We start from the raw sequence: 6,827 nt of genomic DNA on the forward strand, positions 1-6,827 counted from the left end.
CTGAACGTAGTGAAGCTGGTAAATTTTTGTTCCAGGTAGATATATGAGCAAGAATCCTCATTCAGGAAGGAATGGGAAGAAGATTTCTCCCAGCCTTCACTCTCTGAAGCTTATCTAAAGCTTGTGCCTGAGTGCAGGCTTGCATCAACACAGTTTGACTCACAGCCAGTGTGCTCAGTTGCATGTTCAGATTCAGTCGCCTCAGTCAACAGTTGTTCAGGAAAACGTGCATTTATGAAACAACAAGGTGCTTGTTGTTGTAGGGAACTTAAGAGCTTGATGCTTTGAATTATTTACTCATAGCTCTGTAGAAGGCAAAAAAAAATTAAAATACCATGTGGAAGGACTTTCATAAATCACAGTCTGGGGGCAATGACTGCCTTCAAGAAACACTCAAGAACCTTGGCATTAGGATAGATTAAAGTGTCTTACCATTAGGCAATAGTTCAGTTTCCACATACTGTAATGTAGAGATTGCAGTGGGGTGCTTCAAAGTTTGTCTATAAGCAAATTTTAAATATTATACTCCAGATTAATTGGAAATTAAGAAAAAAGGAAAAATAAGGTCTTGAAGCAACTACAGTCTTCTCAAGTAGTAGTCTGATAATAAATAAACACACATATGTTGTCTGTGCAGAGTCCTTATATTTAGAAAATACAAAATATTCTACATAAAATTTGCCAGTATCAGTACTGTATCCAACACTAAACACAAATTCAGAATTTGTAGGACTTTTACTGCTGGAAATCAATACTATGCCCTCACTAATTTTCTGTAACTTCTTTACAGTGGGATTACAAAAGTTGCTCTAAAAATATCAAGGACAAGCCATTTTGATAGTTCCTTTTTCAGTATTTGTGGAAGAGTGGAGGAGTTGGTGACTGGAAATTAATGTTTCTATTTTTTCTGGAATTGGTATTATTTGACCTCAGCTGTTTTTCTCATGGACTGAAAATAAATTTTCCTATTATAGATCTCATATGTACAAAGGCAGCCTGAATAGTTATTTCAACACAGCATGGCAAAATACCTCAAACACCTATAGAACTTCAGCATTATATTTGCCAATTAAGGATTTAGCAAGCAAAACCCAAGTAGGAAGTGCCACATACAATTATTCTACATAGCACAGAAACCATTATGCAATATGGCCAGCCTAGAATTGCTCATGGGATTTTTGAGAGAGAAGAAGGTTGTTTTCTAAATATAGATAAAAATGTGCTGCACTTAGCCAATAACTCATGACAGAGAGGTAACATATGCTATCATAATGTAGTGGGAGCTGCATGACACAAAGAAAATATGAGCAATACCACCTTCTAGAGTTACAGCCCCTTATTGCCATTATAAAACATCTTTATTGGAAGAGCAAATGCAATATTTTGGTAGAAAGAGGAGATGAAGTACTAGGACAAGTGAAATTTTTCATGAAGAACATTCAAATTTACAGCTCTATATGTCTCCTGCTGTGCTCAGGGTCCATCAGAAGACAGATGTCTAAGGGTCTCCTGCTTGATATAAAAGGCAATGACAGAGTGACATTTTTGACCTCTAACAAGAAAGAGTTTTAAATTAAAAAAAAACACTTCAGTGCACAACAAGCACAGAAATTCCTGTTCCCTTCTCATCTCTTCCTTTCTTTGAAAGATTTTTTTATGAGAGTTTCATCAGGAAGTATAATTCTACTGTCCGTCATATTTCATTTCAAATAATATAAACTGCGAAAATAGACTGTAGGGCCCAAACTCCCACTGATTTTAAAAGGGGGAGACTAGGCCCAAGCTGTTATTCTTTTGTTTGTTTAGCAGGAAACTGAAAATTTATGCCTGGAAATGTTCTTTTGATCTAACATATGCATTCACTTTTAAGCTCTTTGGTTATTATCTGACTCAAGACAACTGTAGTCCTGGTCCCAACTCCACTAAAGCCCATGATAAAAATCAAAGTTATAATATGAACTTGAGTACACCATGAGAATTCATTGGTTTTCAAGATCAGACTCAGGAGACAAAATGGTGGATTTTCACTTTTAATCAGCACACCTGAAAGAATACTAGCTGAAATACTTTCAAGACCATCAATGGGTAGAGTTTACTTTGGTCATTCCTACCTTTATTTCCTATACATATGTCTCTGCACAATTTTGAATGAAGGTTACGTTGAACAAGTATTTTTTTATTCTTTGCATTTTGGACTCAGACAAACTCAAATGACAGAACACACAGATTGCCTGAGCGTGTGGTGAGACAGGTTTAACAAAAAATAATTTTTGCTCCTAGAAAGAAGTTTTTTACATTCTTTAGGCTTTTTCATAATCTATTGCCTAGTGTGCCCACTCAGGCTATGCGAGTTAAAGGCAGACCTAGTGTCAACATTTACACAGGCACTAAAGAGCCCTTCTCAAAACAGAGAGGTTTATGAAATATTAAAAGAACTAATAAAATGCTTATGATTTTAACAACTAGCTATATGAAAGAAATTATTTTAAAAAATGAGATTCAAAAACCACTTTGAGCTGTGATCTGGAGTTATTTTCAAAGAAACTCTAGCACTGAACTTCTCATCTCTGTATTTAAATTATTAAGAGAAGTAGCATGAAAAAATATTTTTTGGCAACAATTATCTGCCCTTAATTTTGTTTAAAAATAATTAAGGCATGCCACTACACCATCAGCAACTGGTACCTTCTCAACTTCCATAAAAAATAGTGGACTACAAAACATTAATTTTTGCAAATTTATAAAGATAAACATCTTTACATCAAGATTTCTGAACTGAAGGAGTCAGAAAAAACCAAAAGCTTTGTTGAAAAAAAGCCCTATATTAAGTAGTGCAGAAACACCTGCAGCTTGACACATGTAATTTAAAGCAACTTATGTGAGGATTTATGTAGGTCATTGCTAGTTATGTAGGTGTGTGTGGGAGATACTGGTCTTGATGCAAATGATAAAAACATCTCACAGTTTCATGCACATGTTGGTCATCCAATATGTAGAACAGCAAAAAAGGTCTACAGAAGCAGAGTTAAAAGTGCCTGAGAAAACGTGCAAAAACCCCAGGTGCTACACATTTAGATTCCTGTGCCATCAGCTCAGATTTCTATGATCTCTCTAAGTGTGGGTAAGTTGTAGGTGTGCGTAGGCTGCAGTCTTCGTAAATCATGGGTAAGGCTCCAAGGCTCTTCACAAACTCGGTGTGAACCAGGATTCAGCACTCTGAGATGTATAATCTCAGAAAGTAAATACTGAATCCTCTACAAAACTCTTGTTACCACATACGAACAGTAGCAGAAATGCATGTTCTACCGCAGATGTGAGATAGTGCCCACAGCGTGCAGTCAACAGAGACACCGTATATAGAATGCAATGTGGGAAGAGTGGTAGGGCAGAGAAGCGTTAACTCTGACATTCCAGATAAGGTGCTGTGCCATCTTCCCCTTTACCACTAAACAAACTCAGTCACATTTTGTACTATCCTCTCTATCTGCGAGGTGAAGCTAAAGCTCGGTTAAAGCTCCTTTTTTTAGAAACATCTCAAACTACAGGTTAAACATAGGCATCTTCTTCTCACAGCCATGCTCTATCTTGCATAATGAGAATTTTTAGGTTTGTACCCTTTCACCAGCTGACATTGCAGTAGATTTGTTTTTGTCCAGTTGTGGTATTCTCACATTCAGGACTTCCTTCCGCCCACAGAATTGTGCTCTTAAGTTCCCAGATAGTTCAGATGGAATTACAGATGCTTATCACAGGGCTAAGAGCTGAAAGATTAACTCTTGGATAAATTGTTAAATGTACATTTGGTTTCTTTAATTAACATTTTTACTACTGTTACATTCTATGAGCCAAATACTGTAGACATTATTCACTTTTTAGCTCATATTCCTGGAAAATAATGAAGAAAAGAGTTAATAGTTCTACTGAAATGAGAATAAATAGCTTTTTACTAAATACTAATTTCAAGACATGATATTGTTTTATGCAGGTATGTATGAAAAAGTATTTTATTTGTGTTTTTATGTGTGATTTATAAAAAAACATACTTAATACCCTGGATTCAATTTTGCTGAATTAAAAACATCTCTATGTAACCTGTATGAAAGTGTTAACCATACTAAATCCAAAAGTCCTTACATCCTATTCCCAATTTAGAAACACTCTGTGTGCCAGTCAATAGATTCAAAACAAATATAGTATCTTATAATAGGCTACAGATGAGGGGACTTTTTTTTTTTTTTTTTCTGATGGGAAAGAGAAGCACAAGGAAAACAGTACATTCATGGTCTGTAAAAAATAATATTTCTTTTCTCCTCAACCTTACAACTATAAAATAATAAACCTGAAGGCCTTTTGTTTTTAACAAGTGGGAAGGGAAAAAACTTAATAAATAGAGTGGTTAGAGAACTTGCTCATAGGACTCATCATAATGGCATAATGGTTATCAACAGAAAATGTCAGACGGGATCTTTAAATGGCAATTGGTTAATGAACAGAGATGTCAGCAAAGAAATAACAGATCAGTTCTTAAAAGTTGCTGGACTGATGTTATTAATGGCCTTAAACTGCAGTGATTTCATTGTCAGAGTTCCAAGGTAGTGATACCTAGTACATAAGTGCTCTGCAGCAATAAGATTGCAGTAGCTCAGACTAATGAGAAAAAGTACTGAGCAAGAGAAAAAGTACAATGATACCTCATGCATGAAGCATTCCAGTAAGTAAACTTTGGAACCATGATGGGATTTATTGCTCTTCCAGGTTCAGCCTGGATAACCAAGGATGTATCTCCAGGTTACTGCATCACAAAAGAGAGGTTATCCATGCAGAAAGCACTGTCAAGAATGATATTAAAATGGGCATCAGTACAAAGATGGTCAAACTTTTACTGGATAAACCAGACCATGTCTCTCTGCAGCATGTTGTCAATGATGCCAAGACTACATCACTTTCAGTGCTGAGTTTCACAGTCTGTGCACAATTCCAGTTCCAAAGTTAGTTTGTTCATGTGTGTCCAGCTAGAATTTGGCACCCCACACAGTAGACACATATTAAAACAACTTTGCAGATTTGCAGATTTTCTGCTAGAGATAGGAACTGTAAGATCCAAGTCAGTTGCTCCAAATTTTAGCTGTTTTTAAAACATGTCTTTAAGCATTTCTTTCAGAAAATTTTCTTAATATTTACAATAGTTGTCACTAATTTGTATTTACAATTTCCACGTCTAGAGGAAAGTAGCCTAGTTCTTCAAGACATTACTTTTTCCCAAGATGTCTGAATATTAGTTTATTCTGGCTAATGCTGGTAGCTAAATCAGAACAGATATGAACAGACTGTACTGTATGACAGTAGAATATCTGTCATCCTGTCAAGTATATGTTGTTTATATATTTATTAATAATAAACAAAATTAACAACATCCCAAACAGAAACACACAAAAGTAGTATTTGTAAGTACTCTCAGTTCTCATATCAGAGAAAAAATTATTCTAGTATTTGGATTTATTCCATGTGTTTGTGTTTTCAAAACAAGATTAAAAATAAAACAAAGAAACATTTGAAAGGTTCTCACTAGTTCCTGGTTTGGTCACTCAATGTAAGACAGATTTCAGTCTTCCATACACATTGCAACAGTTTTAATCACTGTTGTTCCTGCTTCTAATATCCCAAAAGATTGTGTACAATTGAGATGATATTGGTGTACCCCAAACCTCCTCTCCTTTAGATAACTATATCAAATGGTATCAAACTATATCACCCAAGCAGCCCTGCCATCCTCATACAGTTTCTGTAATTTTTGGCTTCTCAGAAATTTGGTAAACCAAATACTTAAACAAGGATTACTATTAGATAAAGGAAAAAAATACTCCTGTTTTTAACAGAACCAACACTGTGAAGTAATATCTCACCCACTTTACAAATGATAGCTCTTATCCAAAAAAAACCTTGGCTCTAAATATCCTGACACATATTGATAAGGCAGTGCTAGGACCTAAAATAAATATTTGTATTGCTATTGTGGAAAGAATAAAAAATGTGGGTGTCTAATAGAAAACTAGGAAGGAAAAATCTTCCAGACCCAGATAACTCATGGAGTCTGTCCTCCAAAGGTAATATTTTCTCATAAACTTTCCACCACCAGAGATCCTGTGCCTTGTTTCATTCTCATGCACACGTTACTTGGTCTGTATGAAGCCAATGAGACGGGTATTCTTGGAAGTGAGCACGGCCTTTTGTTCTCAAATAAGTCTCTCGGCTCATATATAAAGGATTTAATAAACTACCTCTTTATTAACAATTCAGGAAAACAGCTGTCATTTTCTTTTACTATTCAAGCAAGTAACAATTTAAATGTATATTAAGAAGGAAAGGATTGATTTATACCGAAGGTGCAAGCGGTTTTGCTTAAACGTTTATGGTGTCTCAAGGCTTTAATATGTTTCTGTGTTTTCTGTACAGTGATAAGATGAAGAAAAAAGAGACTTTAAGCACTGTTTTGAAAATTCTCCTGAGTCTATTTACTTTTCCATTGCTGTAAGGAAAAAAAAATTTAATTGTGACATTTGATAAACCTAATCTTCTTCGGTTTTTGTTCTTGACATATTTTGTTAGAGTATCACAAGTTTTTCAATAGCAGACTTTTATACTTTTTAATAAATATGACATTGATGAAAATTAAGGGTTAATGCAAAGATCACTGGGCTCATCCCTTTTTAAATCAAAATTTACTGACAGTTCTACTGAAATAGATAAGATGATCCTTTTTAACTAGGGCTAATTCAGTAGGAAAAAATATAATGAAACAGTTAAACACCAAATAAAAGGGTCAGCTT

Source organism: Pseudopodoces humilis, chromosome 1 (genome assembly GCF_049639895.1).
Source record: "Pseudopodoces humilis isolate 2021_Gansu_Grassland_sample_001 chromosome 1, ASM4963989v1, whole genome shotgun sequence".
In the NCBI taxonomy this organism is placed as follows: domain Eukaryota; kingdom Metazoa; phylum Chordata; class Aves; order Passeriformes; family Paridae; genus Pseudopodoces; species Pseudopodoces humilis.